The sequence below is a fragment of the Cupressus sempervirens genome, chromosome 10, assembly GCF_028749045.1.
Source record: "Cupressus sempervirens isolate cs-2001-9-10 chromosome 10, ASM2874904v1, whole genome shotgun sequence".
In the NCBI taxonomy this organism is placed as follows: Eukaryota; Viridiplantae; Streptophyta; class Pinopsida; order Cupressales; family Cupressaceae; genus Cupressus; species Cupressus sempervirens.
The window spans coordinates 177265358-177285156 of record NC_143127.1 but is presented as its reverse complement, the minus strand read 5'-3'; the positions used below and the strand labels follow the sequence as shown (position 1 = coordinate 177285156).

Below are 19799 nucleotides of genomic sequence, written 5' to 3'. Positions count from 1 at the left end.
CATATTTTTCATCACATGTGTAATTCATGCATAACATAACTTGTAAAATGAAAATGTTTTAGTAAGTAGATCTAACTATCAATAACATGCATGAAATGTAAACACATAAAACAATGATTTGGTTAACTAGAAACCCTCCATGATGAAAGTAAAACTGGGGTGGGATGACACCCACAAATTTTCACTACTACAATAAAGTTAACCTATTAGGGTTACTATTTTGATCACTTATGATGATCTACCCTATGAGGGGTCTACCCTATTAAAGGTTGTTAAGACTATTAGGTCTTACCTTGTGAGAGGATTTTACATGTACAATAAAGTAAGGACTCGGTTAAGATATTTACAAAGGTCTGCTAAAACCACTCTATTAAGAGAGTTACAAAGGTTTTTTAAAAGAACTTTGTTAAGAGATTATCCTTGACTCGGTTATGATTCAGTACCTAATCCTTTGGTTTGCACTATATTGTTGATTATAGATCTCCTCTCTTCAATTCTTTGATTTAATCTTCAATTTGATATCTCTTTGCTCTATCATTCATTGCTTCTTAAGGTCACTATCTCTATCCTTCACAACTTCTCTATTTCATGCAGTATTGAAGCTCCCTTACTTCCTCTACAATGTTCACAATTTCACTTGTGATCTTGCTCTATGATCTCATGCATCTGTATATATATATATACATATATATATATATATACATATATATATATATATATATATATATATATATATATATATATATGTATATATATGTATATATATATATACATATACATATATATATATACATATATATATATATATGTATATATATATATATGTATATATATATATATTTATATGTATATATATATATGTATATATATATATATGTATATATATATATATGTATATATATATATATGTATATATATATATATGTATATATATATATATGTATATATATATATATATATATATAGGGTTTGGATCAGCCTATTTAAATATGTCTAAAGATTTTTCTAGATTCTTCCCTTTTTTCCTCTTCATTTGATTGGTTGTTCATTCCTCATAGGGATTAGTGATCCATGTTAGAACATGTAACAATCTATACAATTATTAAATGTCATGTCTATGTCAGCTTGAAATTGTTTACCTAAAAGTTTGTAATATTTCAAATTTTAATGTATACTTTGTGTTGCTCGGCACATACTGTTACTGATGATCGGTTGTCACTATTATCTCTAATGTTTCTTTGTCTCAACTATGCTCGGCTCCTTATTCATAACTCAACATGTATGTGCACTAATTGGTCAACATTTACTAGGATCGTCTTCTACTAAAAATACTTGGTGACCAAAGACTTGCTCAGCTCTTACAGAGCTTGTCATATACATGTTTATTTACAAGTCTTCCATATGATTTGACCTATATAGAGTAGCTTGGTCCCAGTGATGACTGAGTGACTCTATCTCATATATTATTAAGTGTTTAAGACTAATAGACAACAAGATTTAGAGATACCAACAATCTCCCCCTTTGACACTAATGGCAAAAATACTTTGTCATGATTGCATCTTTACAATAAAAGAATAAGAGTACTCCCCCTAAGCCTTTGACTCAGTTTGTATGGATCTTCAAAACTTTTGTTGACTGAAATAATATAATAGTACATATATTACATGACTTTAAGTAGTCAAATTGTGTCTTTGTCACACCATATATGTCTTCTAAACTCTATTTCCTATATACTCCCTAATCTCATCATTTTCCCAATTTGTATGTAATCATCAATATTACATTCCCCCTTGTTTTTGTCACTTATGGCTATTGTTGGAGTTGAGTGGGTGGAATCAAACCATATTTTTCAATAAATGGTTTACTGATTTAATTGATCATGGCAAGAGAATGATCTCATGTTGTTCTTGTTCATTCTAAGACATGAATCTTCATTCCAATTTTGTTGCCAAGTCAATAAAATTGTCAGTAATTGAAAGATTATGATATTTTTGGATTATATCCTTTGTTGAATTCAACTCTCATTTTATAACCTCTAGATGATGTATCAACATTGATTGTATAGATATCATTTTGGCCCTCATGATGCTATCATCTATTTGTACTTTGGTCTATTTTCCTTGTACAAATAACAATTTATTGTAATGCATTGTGTTGGATTCTATTGACTATGAGATTAAGCTTCTTGATTGTTTAGTTTTGCATGAATTTGTTGTATGTTTGCCTAAAAATCATTGGTAAACCTTGGCACATCACATAAGATATTATAAAAAATTTGTATCTTGTGTACAAGCTCCTTTGTATTCTGTACTCATTCCTGTAACTCTACCTTCCTCTTGACAATGGTTTTCAAGACTTTCTCTATAGCTTTATTCTCAAATTTATTTGTTGACCATGCCATTAATTTCTCATTCACTTCAATATCTCCTGCATTTACTTGTTCAACAATTTATACTTTTTGGGAAATAATAGGGGCTTGCCCATTAATACTATGTACATCAAAAGCATCAACAAATATATCTCTTGTCATTTCTATTGTTGTTCTCTTTTCATTTCTTCTTGCTTCTTTTTGTTCTCCAAAATGTCCTGTAGAATGATATTTTTCTCAAAAGTAAGATTGGCCAGATCCCATTTTTGTATCTCAATGACTTCATCCAAACTAACATTAATATATAGAGAGTTGTCCTTTATTTATTTTCCTTTTCTTTGCTTCTAAGTGTTGTTGCTTGGCACTCCTCTAGTAGGAGTAGGTGATGGGATGTCACCACTTGGTCTTGTTTGAACTTCAGAACTTGAGACAACAATTGTAGCATTCGACACTATATTTTCTTTTCCTTTTCCTATGACCATGTTTACCTCAATTTGAGGTCCTAAAATATTTGGTCCTTCTTGATCTATGGTAGAAATGTCTACACTAGTTTCTTTGGTTGATTTCTCCACCTCTTTCTCTTCTCCTGCAGTGTCTAAGGACATTTGTTGCTAAAAAACCAGAGTGTTAGGTGTGGTGGCATGCATGGGTGATATGCTACCTTGTGGGCTCAACACACTTGAGCTTTCTTCATCAATGTTATCATCTTTGATGGTCACAGTATCCACTACTTTCTCTTGTTCAACTCTTTTAATGGTTATGCCAAAAATAATTTTCATAATAGTTCATTTTGTTGTACTACAACTTCAATCTTATTTTGAAGAATCATAAAAACTCTAAACTTAGGAGCAAATCGGTTCCTATGCTTTTCCAAAAATGTTGATTTCTGATCTTTTGACAATTTAGGCATAATTTTGGCCAAAGTGTCTTCTCTTATTTGTTTCTCCATGTCTGATGTCTATTACCATCTCCTTTCTAATTTATAATACAAATCAATTGGAATCTTTGTGATCTCAATAAGTCCATTTTCTAGCCAGAACTTCATATCATGGATTCTACTTAGCACTAGCTTAATCCATTAAATCTTGAAATTCCTAAAAAAATATAGGGCACAAGTTAACCCTTTCCTTTCAACAATTTTGAATTCATCCTTCAATACTCCTTCATCACATAATTTCTCATATGCCTCATGAATCTCATAATCACCAACTTCTCTAATTTTACACATTTAACAACTCCATACATGGATCATAACAACTTTAGGTGGTATCGATGATAAAACACCCATTGGATTGCCTTTCGTAACAATCTCAAGAATAACACAAAAATTTGGTGGAGGAAAAATGTCGTTCTTCACCAATTGAGCATTACTTACCTCTACTCCTTGATTCTTTGTTGTAGATGATGAAGATGCCATATTTCCTTGTTAGGATTTGGAACTTTGTCATCTAAACAACTCGATACAACTTAAATCTTCACTCTATCAATCTTTCGCCTTAAAATTGATTTTGCAAATTTCTCAAATTGATCTATGCTCTTGAAATTTGAATGCAAGGTGTGTAAAATACCTTCAAATTATCAATATATACTCCCATTTTCTTGAGTTAAGGTCTCCATTAATGTTGTTTTCTTTGTTAGGTGGAATCCAACTATCTCGATTGATATTATGCCTTTGAACTCAATCTTCATTGTATATCTCGGTCAATTCCATCTAACTAAGCCTATACATTAGTTTGGCATTGAAGTACTCGGTCCATATTGCAATGCTTAGTCAACATAGATAGACTTTACTAATGTTTGGCACTCGTTATATAAAAGAATATTTTGCACCATGATTTTCATAAATTTGTTCTAGTGCATCTTTCCTCATGTAGATATGAAATTTTTACACATTTTATGTTAGAAATTGATGTAAGATAGATCATTAAATATATAGTTCCTTACATACCTTTCTTTATCAGTTTGAGATGGTTTGATCACCTCCTCCATTGGATTGGGTGATCTTAACTCCATTTATTTCGTTGCTTTCTTCTTCCACCTTCTTCTTCCAAGTTTTATTCATCTCTTTCCTTGTTTGTTCAATATCCACTTTGCCTTTACCTTTGATGTGATCATAATTTGATGTTGGTGCTCGGGTCTTGCAGCTTTTTCTCAAACATCCAAACTTGTGACATTTGGAACAAACTTTCTTAGGTGTATCATTCTTCCTTCTATTTGTCTAATAGGGTTTTGTCTGTGATCTACATTTGTATGCTCTATGTCCAAACTTTTGATAGTTGTAAAAATATCCCTTAAATCTATGTATAGCATGTATGTTTTTCATTCTTGATCTAAACTCATGTATTTGATGTCTTTTCTTCTTGCACTAAAAATGATAACTAGAAAACTTAGGTTTAGGGTTTTGCATACCAATTTTTCTTTTGTTGATGTTTGCAGTATGACCAAGTTTTCCATAATGATAGCATGTGGGTTTTATTTTTGAATATCTTATCTCTCCACTCTTGAATGATTCTCTTGGTTAGGTAGATGAATGATGTTTTGTGTGATCTAATCCAAAAGTGTTGCTAGATGCCTTAGGTGATCTCACTGTCTCTTCAAAGTACTTTATTGCTTCATTGAGCTTGTTCATTCTTTTTGCAAGTTCTTTATTTGTTCTTAATTCATTTCTTAGTACATTAGTTTGTGATCTTAGATTTTCTGTCTATATCCTTCCTATTTAACTCTTGATTTGCAAGCATCTGTTGATTCATCATGTCTAGTTTTGTATTTGTAAGCTTTTGAACATTAGATGACCTTTCTTCAAGTCTAGTAGCCATTTGTCTTTTGTCTTCCTCAACCACAACTTTGTTTTCTTCAACTTTCTTCTTCTGTTTGGTCACTTCACATAGCATTACTGACTGAATTTCATGTTCTTTCTTAATCCTCAGACTTCTTCATTTAGGATACTGTTCTTCTCAAGTAGATATGGAATTGTTACATTACTCTCAGTAGAATTTCCAATGTCAAAATGTCATTGAGTATCGACTTCTTCATAATTAATGTCATTTAACTGAATGGTCATATCCTTTCTCTTTCTCAAAGATTTCCTTAGTTCCTCTCTTGCTACTTGAAGTTGATGCAGTATGAGATGGATGTCAACCACTTGATTGTCAATAACCTTTCCCAATTTGTAAGCCTCCATTACCAAGATCTAAAATTCCAAGATGTTAGACTTCCTCGATCGAGAGAAAAAGGGCTCTCATACCAATTTTTGAGAGGTTGATTGGGGAACTAAGATACTGAGGGGAGGGGGGGGAGGTGAATCAGAATCTATAAAAATTTTGATCCCTTGAAACAATTTTATTGTATTCACCATATTTCCATCACATATCTAATTCATGCATAACATAACTTGTAAAATAAAAATGTTGTAAAAAGTAGATTTAACTATCAATCACATGCATGAAATGTAAACACATAACACAAATATTTGGTTACCCAAAAACCCTCCAAGGTGAAGGTAAAACTAGGGTGGGGAAGACACCCACAAATCTTCACTACTGCAGTAATAAAGTTAACCTGTTAGGGTTACAATTTTGATCACTTATGATGATCTACCTTGTGAGAAATCTGCCCTTTTAAAGGTTATTAATACGGTTAAGTCTTACCTTCTGAGAAGATTTTACACTTACAATAAATTAAGGACTTGGTTAAGAGATTTACAAAGGTCTGTTAAAACCACTATGCTATGAGATTATCCCTAACTTAATTATGATTTAGTACCTAATCCTTTAGTTTGCACTCTATTGCTAATTATGGATATCCTCTCTTCAATTCTATGATTTGATCTTTGATCTGATATCTCTTTTCTCTATCCTTCTCTACTTCTTAAGGTCGTTATCTCTATTCTTCACAACTTCTCTCTTTCATGTAGTATCCAAGACTTAACTCCCTTGCTTCCTCTACAATGTTTGCACTTTCACTCGTGATCTCGCTCTATGATCGTATGCATACATACATACATACATACATACATACATACATACATACATACATATATATATATATATATAATAGGGTTTGGATCAGCCTATTTAAATATTTCTAAAGAGTTTTATAGGCACTTCCCTTTTTGCCTCTTCATCTGATTGGTTGTTCATTCCTCATAGGGATCATTGATCCATGTTAGAATGCAAAACAATCTCTACAATTATTAAATGTCATGTCCATGTCGGCTTGAAATTGTTTACCTCAATGTTTGCAATATTTCAGACTTAAATGTCTACTATGTGTTGCTCGACACATACTATCACTGGTACTTGGTCTTCATTGTTATCTTTGTTGTTGCTTAGTCTCAATTGTGCTCAACTCTTTCTTCATAACTCAACATGTATGTGTATTGACGACTCAACATTTAAGAGGCTCGTCTTATACTAAAAATACTCAATGACCAAAGAATTTCTTAGCTCCTATAGAGCTCAACATATACATGTCTATTTACAAGTATTCCATATGATTTAGCCTATATAGAGTAGCTTAGTCATAGTGATGAGCGACTGATTTTGCCTCATATATGACTAAGTGTTTGACACTAATAGACAACAAGATTTAGAGATACCAACATAGAGCATGAGATAATCAATAGATTGGGATTTATAGAGAAGTCATAGTATATTTTGTGAGATGAGGTGATCAGAACATGGTCTATGATGATCCAAAAGAGATTGTTAAAAGGAAAAATGGGAAAATATCAAAATATAAATTTTTGGTATTTTCTATGTATCAATAATTCGCATTAATAGAGGTCTTCAGGGTATTTTTGGACCCTAAAAGCTTCCAGTGGGCTTTTTTGTTGAAAATTGGAGATAGATAATTTAATTATTTTTCCAACGGTGTAAGAGACATGCATTTTCAAGCTACATACAGAAAGTTATGACTTCTACAAGTAGACACAAATTTTAAAATAGTTTTTAAATAAGATTTTATAGCTTTGATAATTTATTTTGTAATAAAAAATATGTGGATTATTCATTTCTTTTTGAAGGGATGTTGGTGGCCCTTCAAATCCATCATAATTTGTATAAACTTGAATTTTGAATGAAATGGATTACTTTTTGGCTTGTGTAATATGTTGTCTAGAAATTGTTCTATTTGCATTAGAACTAACAATATTGTAGGTATCACATGAGGTGTTGTAATCCAAAATCACAATTCATATAAGTTATATCAAAGCTTTTTTTCTCATGTATGTCCCATCACACACAATCAACTTACTAAAGGTTGAGATTGGGTACAAGAGATCCTTCAGATTATATTCCTTTGAGACCCATATAGTCACAAATGGCGAAACAACAATTTGACAGGATGGAAGAAACCTTCAGAATACTAGTGACAGATGCATTAAATAAATAACATGAAGAAATGATGAAGCAATATTTACATATGATGGGAAAACAAGATTCACAGGCCAATCCAAAGACTCCAACATTTGACAAGCAAACCTCATTTAAAGTATAGGTAAATTTTTGGTTGTCAAAATTAGAGAGGTATTTTTGTGTTAGTAATTTCTCAGATATTGAAAAAAACACCTTCCCCTCCTCAAAGCTGAGAATCATGTGAATTTGACATGGGAAGTTTATGTAGAAACTAAAGAAGCCCAAGATGAGCTAGTATTTTATGTATTATTTGATAGTACACCCAAATGGGAAAATTTTGTGGCTCGGCATATAAAACAAGAATATTACCCTGAAGAAACCTATGAACATAAATATATACAATGGAAATTACACCGATAGAAGAAGTATCAATCAGTTTAGGAGTACACTAACATATTTCATTCTTTATTTGTGAAGCTTGTGATCAAAGACTCAAAAAAACATCCAATTTTGAAGTATAAGAGTAGTCTTCATAGTTACATCTAGAATGAAATGGATTTCTTAAATATAGACATACTATCTAGTGCTTTCAAATATGCATCAAAAATTGAGGAGAAGTTCAAACAAAAAGGTAGGAGGGAAAATCCTATGAACAATAAATGGAAAGGTGAAGGTAATAAACCTATAGGGAAACAAGGAGCCATTTCCAAGTTCACTAGCAAAGAAGACATGAGGTATGAAGCAAAATAAGCCAAAAATTAGGTATGTGGTGTGAAGTCCACACAAGTCCCTCTCATAACACTAAAGATTGTAGAACTATAAAGAATTTAATGATGGAAACCCATGAAGAAACTATTGAACCCAAGGTGATAGATTTTGGGAAAAAAGAAAGAAAGATGAACAAATCATTATGACTGACCCATATGCCACAGTGGCCACTACAAAGTTATTTGATCGAGATGATGAAGAGAGATTATTTCATTCATAAATGTGGGTAGGAGGAAAAGCTTTGCACTTTATTGTTGATAGTGGTAGTCAAAAGAATTTGATATTTATTGAGATTGTAAAATGACTGAATTTCAAGACAAGGGTAAGCCAAGGGTGAGACATTCAAGTAAACAAGCAATGTCATATTTCATATTCCATAAAACCATTCAAAGATGAGGTGATCTATGATGTAGTTCCTCTTGATGTGTGTGATATTTTATTTGGACAACCATACATGTATTAACATCATGGGGTGTACCAATTTAGGCCACAAACTATGATAATCAAATTGGGTCAACAAGAGTATTGGATACTAGAGGTAAGTCTTGCTCATTCTATATATTTAATTAGTGCAAAATAATGTAGAAGATTGATTGCCCAAAGTGGTACATTTGTGTTATTAATGATTTGTCCCAAGGAAGGAAAAAAAATGGTATGTAATTCCCTTACCACCATGCCCATCAAAACAAAACAACAAAGGTTAATGGAGAAAATTTTAAAAAAATATCAAAATGTGTTTGAGTTACTGATAAGAGTACCCTCATGCTCCCAAGTTAGACACTCTATTGATTTGATTCTAGGGAAACCATTTCCTAAGGAGCCAATATATATGAGACCTGTGTTAGAAAGTAATGAGATCAAAAGGCAGATACAAGAGCTAATTTAGAAGGGGCATATTCACCAAGTTCATCTCCTTGTGTTAGCCCAATTGTTCTTGCAAAGAAAAAGGATGGAACATGGAGACTTTGTATTGATTATAGAGTGTTGAACAAGATCACTGTGAAAAATAGATATCCAATTCCTTGGATAGATGATATATTGGACCATCTTAGAGGGGCAAATTTTTTCACTAAAATTGATTTAAAATCAGGGTACCATTAAGTGTCAATTGATCCAACAGATGTATGAAAGATTGCTTTTAAATCTAAGGAGGGATTGTTTGAATGGTTGGTAATGCCTTTTGGCATCACAGATGTTCAGACCATATTTATGAGGATGATGAATGATGTACTTGGGCCATTCACTAGTTATTTTGTAGTAGTGTATCTAGATGGCATCCTCATTTTTAACAAAACTTGAGAAGAGCATTTGCAACACTTGGAACAAGTATTTTCTGCCTTGAAAGACCATGGACTCTATGCTAACAAGGAAAAATTCTCTTTAGTATGCATAGTATTAAATATTTAGGCTATGTTAATGATAGTGAGGGTGTTCATGTTGATCTTGAAAAATATAAGTAATTAAAGACTAACCTTCTCCAAGGAATCTCATTGAGTTGCGTAGCTTCTTAGGGTAGGCTAACTTTTATTGCAGATTTGTGCTTATGTTTTCACATTTTTCTTAGCCTCTAAATTAGTCACTACAAGGGGGAATGCAAGAAAAATTCAAATGGACATATTCTAATCAACAAGCATTTGAGGAGTTAAAACATAGATTATTTTCTGAACCAATTTTATCTCTTCCTAATTTACATTAGCCTTTTGAAATACAAATTCATGCTTTAAAATGTGCCCTAGGAGCAGTCCTCATGCAACATGATCATCCAGTAGCCTATAATCATGAATCATTCTCTAATACAGTGCATAGGTATCCCACCTATGATAAGGAATTATATGCCACTATTCAAGCTTGCAAACATCAATGGAAGCATTATATTCTAGGAAAGGAATATATCATCCATACAGATCACAAACCCCTTCAATTTTTACAAACACAAGGAAAATTGCAAAATGATAGACATCAAAGGTGGTCACCCTATCTTCAACAATTTCATCTCAACATTTTGCATAACAAGGGAAGTACCAATACGGTAGCAAATTGTTTGAGTAGGCCCCCAATTGTAGGAATAAGTATGGTGTTAAAATAATATGGGCACCAAACTGAAAATTAGACTCACTTATATGAACATGATAATGAATTTGTTGATGTATATAATCAACTTGTAGAAGGTAAATATGTGAATGATCTTTATTTAAAAGATGGAATGATTTTTCACATTGGCCAAATATGTGTACTTGAGGCAGAATGCAAGAAATTAATATGGGAAACTCACTACAACAAGGTTGCAAGACATTTTGGAATAGGTAAAACTACTACTATACTTCAAAGATATTTTTATTGGCCAAAAATGAAAAATGATGTGATTTCATACATTTAGGCATGTACAACATGTGCCATTACAAAGCCTACAAATCATAAGTATGGTTTATATCTACCACTTCCCATTCCAAAAAAGCCTTGGCATTCAATTTCTATGGATTTTATGTCTAGTCTTCCTACCACTAGACAAGGGCATGATTGTGTATATGTTGTAGTAGATAGATTTTCAAAAATGGCAATCTTGGTAACCTATAGAAAGGAGATATCTTCAAAAGACACTACAAAGCTCTTATTTAAACTTGTTTGGGTTCATATTGGGCTACCAAGCAATATTATTTCAAATAGGGATAGTTGGTTTCTAAGTAAATTTTGGTCTTCATTATGGGAAATGATGGACATAAAACTAACAAAGTCCATTGCATTCTATCTTTAGACAAATGGTCAAACCGAGGTTGTCAATTGCATAAATATTTAAATACTGCACATGTATCACTCAAAACATCCCCATACATGGGATGAAAGCCTTCCCTATGTACACCATAGATACAACAAGGAAATTCATAGTTTAACTGGCCATAGCCCCTTTGAAGTTTGTCTTGGATATCAACCATTGGCACCAGTAAATATTTCTATTACAACTTGCATCCTGATTTGACACCATGCTTAGATAAGGGGAAGGAAAAAAATAATGAAGTTCGTTGACAAAATTCACCATTTGCAACAATGAGTTCATGATATTTTGGAGCATAACAATAAGAAGTATAAACAAAGGCATGATGAGCATCAAACTCCTCAAAAAAAATTAGGTTGGGGATAAGGTGTGGTTACATTTTTAGAAGGAGAGATTTCAAGGACCTCATAGAAAGATTCATCCCCTTCATTATGATCCATACAAGATTATCAAACAAATTGGTGAAAATGCATTTGAACTTGATTTGACACCATTCTTTGCTATTCACTCGGTCTTCAATGTTGAACTATTGAAACCATATTTCCCTCCATAACAAACATTGCAAATGTTGCCAAGGAGATTATTCATATAGAATTAAATCCAAAAGTGGCTAATCCACTCCAAAGTAATCACACCATACTATTTACCTATCATATGGTGCAAGTAGATCAATTTTCTTATCAGGGGAAGTGGCTTACATGTGAACAAATTCAAAAAAAAAATTTCACCCACTGCAAAGTGTGGATGCAATGGGGTCCATTGCCTCTCAAGGGGGGAGGAATGATCAACACATGGTCCATGATGATCCATAGGATATTGTTAGAAGCAAAAATGGGAAATATGAAAATCTATTTTTTTTTGTATTTTCTATGTTCCAATAATTGGCATTTTCAGAGGTCTTTGAGGCTTTTTTGGGTCTTGAAAGCTTCCAACGGGCTTAACTACTGAGAATTAGAGATATATAATTTGATTATTTTTCCAATAGTGTAAGCAACATGCACTTTCAAGCTACGGGCAGAAAGTTATGACTTCTACAAGTAGATACAAATTTTAAAATAGTTTTTTTAAAATAAGTTTTTGTAGTTTTGATATTTTATTTTGTAATAAACATTATGTGGATTGTTCATTTCTTTTTGAAGGGATGTTGGTGGCTGTTCAGATCCATTAGACTTTGTAAACTTGAATTTTGAATGAAATGGATTACTTTTTTGCTTGTGTAATTTGTTGTCCATGAATTGTTCTATTCACATTAGAATTAATAATACCATAGGCATCACACCAGGTGTTGTAATCCGAAATCATAATTTGGATCATGAGGGAAGTACAAAAAGGGAATTCGATAGGATCATGTTCAAAAGAGAGAATGAATGAGAATAGGTACGAAGGGATGAGAAAGATTAGGAAGTTCAAAATTATGGAAAATTTTAAGGGCATATAATTTTAATAAATTCTCAATCTTTGAGGATCAATAATTTCAAAGAAATAGTCCAAGGAAATGCAATACTTCAAAATTTTGACAAAATAACACTTATAGGATGAATGTGAAGTGAGTGTTTCTTTATAGATATTTACAATAGAATATCTACATGGAGTGGCAATGGGGATTCACTAAGGAAAATTCAATGGTTTTTAAACCAAGTATTGAATATGATCATGAACCTTTTGTTTGTAAAACCTAACGCACAAGACAAAATACCCTCATCCCTTCCTTTCACTAGCTAACCTTGCAACCATATTGAGAATATTAATTGATACAATCTTTGGTATTGGTAACAATAGCTTAGACATTTTTTCCTCTTTTCTTCCCCTCGAGTTCTTGTCAACTTTCATACAAAACTAATTCATTTACTAGTTAGTTCTCCAATTTTAGGATATATATTCTAATTGGAATACCTACTGTCAATATGACATAAGTACATAAATAACTTTCAGACACCAACCAATTAGAAAATATAAGTAGAGAATAAACTAGTAACCAAATTAGTTTGCTAGAAAATCTAAGTGCAACTTAGCAAGTAGAGAAGAGACAAATGCCCAAGATATTGTGAAGAATCTCTAAAATTGTATGATTTCCTCTTTTAAAGATTATTTCTAGGTTGGACAACAAATGGGAAAAATGAGGATGTTCTCCCACACACTTTTGGGTCTATAAAAATAGGACAAGTAATCCTATTTAGTACAATAGTTTAAAATATATCATATACTTGTGCTAAAATGCGTAGAAAATATAAGGACTTATATATCTTGACAATAATTCTTATTATGATATTCCTATCCAGATTCAATTGTGTAGTTTGACTTAGAAAAATACACATTTGGGTCTTGATAACAATATCACAATTTGACTTGCTACGGAAATAGCTCCCACATATCAATATATTTTATATCAAAGACAAGAAATCACATCCCTTGCATCATCAACATTCTTGGTATGAATGGAGATAAGTAATTTATTTAATTAAATTATTCTCTCTCTAATTTCTCATGTATTAAACTAAAATGGATTGGGCAGGGGTGGTGGGGGGGTGTTCAACATGCATATTAGCGCCTTCTAAAAAATTAAACAATCTTTAGTTCAATGCCTCCTTTTTGCATCTCATAACAATACTTTATTTACATATTATTATCAATCCCCACAATATACACTCATACAGCTAAATTGCATGTATGCATACATTTCTATAAGAAAAACTTATTTAGAATCAAACCCTTAAGTTCTCCAAGGAGATATGGTTAAAGGTTTCCCTTTCACCACATCCTTAGAATCCTCGTCAGGGATAATACCCATTCCAAGGAGACAATCCAAATTATGAATGTTATTTTAGCCACAAAAAGGGATGTGAATATTTCTTAAGACTTAGGTTGCTTAGCTTGTTTGTCACTTTATTCTTTTTTCACATTGAATGAATGATTTTTTTCACACTTCCTCAAAATGGATTTTACCCGTAACATAATGTTTCATAGACAACAAACAAATGTTTCATAAACAACAAACAAATGTTTCATTTTCCATATCATTTTAATAATTATGCGTAAATTTATCTCAACTATTAAATTTAAACAATGAAGCTTAATTTAGAAATTAAGACGTAAAGTATGCCTTCCAATTCCAATCTATGATTGGAGTATATAGATCTACAAACATGTCATCCAAGGAGAGAAAGTTTCCTATGCAATCTTCAAGAATTTCTCTCATCCTTGAAACACTTAAACTATTTTTAAATACTATAAAAATAATTACTTTGTCCAATCCTCTTTAGGTGGACCTTGAAGTATTTTCAGATAATCTTTGAGGGTGTCTCAAATTACAATATATTACACATGACAACTTTTTAAGTATCATAATCTGTTAAAATTGACTTGCTTGCTCTTGGGAGGGCGTTAAAGAGGTATATGCTTACAAGTAAACATTTTTCACTTTCCCACGTAGTTTATCTTGAAATTCCTTTAAAGTTGGCGCCACATAAAAAATATCATGAATATTATTCAAAGAGGTAAGGCACAATTCAAAATTTATAGACATGTCACCACAGACTAATATACAAAATTACTAATAATTAATCCTCAATTCCTTTAACTTAATCACAACAAAAGGAAGATGTTAAATTACAATATCTTCACGTGACTTGTAACAAGATCCAAACAAAAATGATATTATTGACTATTGATATCTTAGGGTGACCTTTAGCTTTAAATTTTTTTGTTATTATTAACTTAACTAAAATATTTTTCTACCGTATATAATAATTCCTTTTCTATGAAAAAAAAAACTCAAATTATGATAAACAACATATTGACTAATTCCTCACATCCCCTTATAATTGTGAATACATCATGTTTTTAATTGTTAATACATCATATTTGTAAATATATAACTCAGAATTACACCTTTCCTCTCACCATCTCGCGTACATCCTTAATCACGAAGTAACATTCAACTTATATTTAGCCAAGGGCAACAATTTTTAATTGAATTATTTAAATGCTTCTCTATTTCTGAAGAGTTCAATCCTCTTGGTTAAACTAATCTGATTTAATGGCCACCGTAGTTAATGTTTGTTGCCGCATTCGACAGGCAACGTCTATACCGCCACGAAAATGCACTTTCATACGAAGGAGAGGACTTGGTTAATTTTTTCCAAAAGTTAAAAAAAGCAAGATAAAGGAGGTGCATTTTCGTGGCTGTATAGCCACGGGCCATTCGACAGGGCATTGAAAATAAAAGTGCTCATTTTGGTGGACGTAGACTGAATTGCACTGCTCATTTTCTGCGCTCTATTACAATCGTAAGATGCCATTGCCATCAGCAACTCATCTCAATCTCGCAGCATTATGTTGGAGCCGGCGCTGCACATTCAGTTATTACAGGCATGTATTCTCAAGAGCGCGCTTTCACAAGGGAAAAAAATCCACTCTTTCATCGCTCACAGGCAATTTGCCTTCGCTACACGCACAACTTTTCAAAATAAGCTTATTCACATGTACGTCAAGTGTGGAAGTTTGGTAGATGTCCGAAAAGTGTTTGATCACATGAAAGAACGAGACATCCTCTCATGGAATTCAATTATTGCAGCATACAGGAAAAATGGATCTCCTTACGATGCACTCAAACTGTTTAACAATATGCAACAAACAGGTTTCCAACCCGATAAGATAACATTTGCCAGCGTACTTCCAGCCTGTGCCAAAATGGGGGTTTTGGAGCAAGGTATCCGCGTCCATCAAAGTATAAAGGATAGAGGAATCTTGTCAGATGTTATAGTTGCAAGTGCCCTGGTAGACATGTACGCAAAATTTGGAAGGATAGACAAGGCTAGTGAACTGTTTGACGAAATGCGTCAGAGAGATGTCATTTCATGGAATGCAATGATTGCAGGATTTACACATAATGGATTTGCTGAAAGTGCTTTAAAAACTTTTAAGCAAATGCAAATGGCACATGTAAAGCCAAACTCTACGACCTTTGCGAGCATCCTCCCTGCCTGTGCCAAAATGAGAGCTTTGGAACAGGGCACTGACATCCATCAGAGCATAATCGAAGGAGGATTTTTGTGGGATATTAAAGTTGGAAACGCTCTGATAGACATGTACGCGAAATGTGGGGTCATGGACAAAGCACTTGAGCTATTTGAAAGAATGCCAATAAAAACTGTGGTGTCATGGACTGCAATGATTGCAGGATATGCTCAAAACGGATTTGTTGAGAAGGCTTTACAAACTTTTAATCAAATGCAATTGGTAGGTGTTAAGCCAGATTCAACAAGCTTTGCCATTATCCTTCGTGCCTGTGCCAAAATGGGAGCTTTGGAAAAGGGTATGGACATTCACCAGAGCATAATGGAAGGGGAACTTTTGTCAGACGTCACAGTTGCCACTGCGCTAGTAGACATGTATGCAAAGTGTCGAAGCGTAGACAAGGCACGTGAACTGTTTGAGAGAATGCCCAAAAGAGATGTCATATCATGGAATGCAATGATTGCAGGATATGCACAAAATGGATCTGTTGCAAAGAGTTTAGAAACTTTTAAGCAAATGCAATTGTTAGGTTTAAAACCTAATTCTGCATCCTTTGCCAGCATCCTCTCTGTGTGTACAAGAACGGGAGCCTTAGAACAAGCTATGGAAATTCATCAACACATAATAGAGGGCGGACTTTTATCAGACACTACAGTTGGAAATGCGCTGATAGACATGTATGCTAAATGTGGAAGCATAGACAAGGCACATGAACTGTTTGACAGAAAGTTTGAAAATAATGTTGTCTCATGGAATGCCATGATAGCAGGATATGCACAAAATGGATTTACGGACAAAGCTTTTGATACTTTCGAGCAAATGAAACTGGCAAGAGTACTGCCAAATTCTACAACCTTTGCTAGTGTCCTCCGTGTCTGTGCCAAAATAGGAGCTTTGAAGTGGGGTATGGATATTCATCAAAGCATAAAGGATAGAGAACTTTTGCCAGATGTTGTAGTTTCAACTGCGCTAGTAGACATGTATGCAAAATGTGGAAGCATGGATAAAGCACGTGAACTATTTGATTTAATGCCTCAAAGAGATGTCATCTCATGGAATGCTATTATCACCGGATATGTACGAAATGGATTTATTGAAAAGGCTTTAGAAACTTTCAAGCAAATGGAATTGGATGGAGTAAAGGCAAATTCCACAACATTTGCTAGCGTCCTCTCTGCCTGTGCCAAAACAGGGGCTCTGGAAAAGGGTATGGATATCCATCAAATCATAAACGATGAAACAATTTATTCAGATGTTGTAGTTGTAACTGCCCTGGTAGACATGTATGCAACATGTGGTAGCATGGAAAAGGCATGTGAATTATTTGAGAAAATGCCTCGGAGAGATGTGGTTTTATGGACTGCAATGATTACAGGATATGCACAGAATGGGTTTATTGAGAAGGCTTTAGAAACTTTCAAGCAAATGCAATTGGCAGGTGTAAAGCCAGACTCGATGAGTTTTGCCAGTATCCTTCCTGCCTGTGCCAACATTGGAGCATTACAATTTGGTATGGACATCCATCAAAGCATAATAGAAGGTGGATTGTTTTCAGATATTACAGTTGGAAATGCCCTGGTAGACATGTATGCAAAATGTGGGAGCATAAACAAGGCACATGAATTATTTGATAAATTGCCTGAAAGAAATGTTGTCTCATGGACTGCAATGGTTGCAGGATATACACAAAATGGCTTAGTTGATAAGGCTTTAGAAACTTTCAAGCAAATGCAATTGGCTGGCGTAAAGCCAAATTCCACAACCTTTTCTAGCATCCTTCCTGCCTGTGCCAAAGTGGGAGCTTTAGAACTAGGCATGGACATCCATCACAGCATAACAGAAGGAGGTTTTTTGTCACATGTCACAGTTGCGACTGCCTTGGTAGATATGTATGGGAAATGTGGAAGCATAGACAAGGCACGTGAAGTGTTTGACAGAATGCCTCAAAGAGAGGTCATCTCATGGAATGCCATGATTTCAGGATATGCACAAAATGGATTTTGCAAGGATGCCTTACAAATGTTTGAATTAATGAAGCAATCTGTAATATACCCAGACGTTGTAAGTTTTGCTTGTGTTTTATGTGCATGTAGCCATGCAGGTTTAGTGGATGAGGGTTGTACATACTTCAATCACATGCATAAATCTTATTGCATTACACCTACAGTTGATCATTATGTGTGCATGGTTGACATTCTTGGCCGTGCAGGCTATCTTGAGGACACCCTAAACTTTATTGTTAAGATGCCATTTAAACCTGTGGCGGTTGTGTGGATGTGTTTTCTTGGGGTTTGTAGATCTCATATGAATATTGGCCTAGGAGTATTTACAGCAACCCTGCTTTTTGATTTGGATCCTAAGAATGCCGCGACTTTTATTCTTCTCTCCAATATCTATGCAGAAATGGGCATGTGGGAGGAGGTTCAAAAGGTGAGGAAATTGATGAAAGATAGAGCAATAGAAAAGATCCCTGGTTGTAGTTGGATTGAAGACCATAAAACAATACATGCGTTTTGTGTAGGAGACAGATCACATCCATAGACAAATGAGATTTATGCAAGTTTGAAAAGATTGGCTTGGGAGGTGAAGGCTGCTGGACATTTTCCAAGTTGAAGACATTAACATAATGATGTGGAAGAGGAGGAAAAATAATTGTTTCTCTGCCACTGTAGTGAGAAGTTGGCAATTTCATTTGGTTTGTTAAACACACCCCCTATGACACTATTAGAGTTGTAAAGAACCTCTGAGTATATGCTGATTGCCAGAAACTGGAGTAAGAGATGCAAACCATTTCCATCATTTAAACATGGACAATATTCTTGCACTGATTATTTGTGATGCTAAATGAAGCAATCTGAAAAATATGTCTGTTGTATAATAATATGCACCATGTCAAACATGCAGTAATAATGAAGGAAGAGAGTTTTATTTTCAGTTTCTAAGAAGTTTTAATCCTTGTTTCGTATTTTTTCCTTCCTTTTGAATATTTGGAAGTCTAGACGATGCTATTGGCTTCCTAATTAGATGCGTAATGTGCAATACAGATTTTTCTTATATATACTATTGAGATATTTGTTAAATATTTAGTTTATGACAATATGGATTTTTAAAAAAATGTTTCCAGTAAACCTGCAAATGTATGAAATTAAAAGCCATTTTCCAAATGTATGAAATGTATGGTAGTATGGAACATTAAAATTAACTATACAAAGTGCCATTTTGTATAGTTCTTATGTCAAATTAATGGTATTATCTTTTGACATGCAAGTTTACCATTTGAAACTAAATTGAACATTCCAAATCAGGAATGTAATTCTGTATAAGTGCCTGCAGACTTGTGTCATTATTGTTGGATATTTCTAATTTTGCTTGGCATTAGTGTTAAACGAAAGAAAGTTGTTACTCTTTCAGAGGATGAAGAACAAGAGGTTAAGGAAGAGAAGGAAGTTGTTGAGAAAGATGAAGAGGAGATTCAAAAAGATGTGGTCTCGCTCAGAACTAATTCTATAGATTCTGATGTAA

General features: G+C 33.4%; 1 pseudogene across 1 annotated transcript; it reads left to right on the top strand.

The window, feature by feature from the left end:
- The first annotated feature begins 15290 nt into the window (after positions 1-15290).
- LOC149533210 (pentatricopeptide repeat-containing protein At5g39350 pseudogene) lies at positions 15291-19211 on the top strand (annotated as a pseudogene). Its single transcript, XR_016357371.1, has one exon. The product of XR_016357371.1 is annotated as a pentatricopeptide repeat-containing protein At5g39350 pseudogene (transcript).
- The last annotated feature ends 588 nt before the right edge of the window (positions 19212-19799 follow it).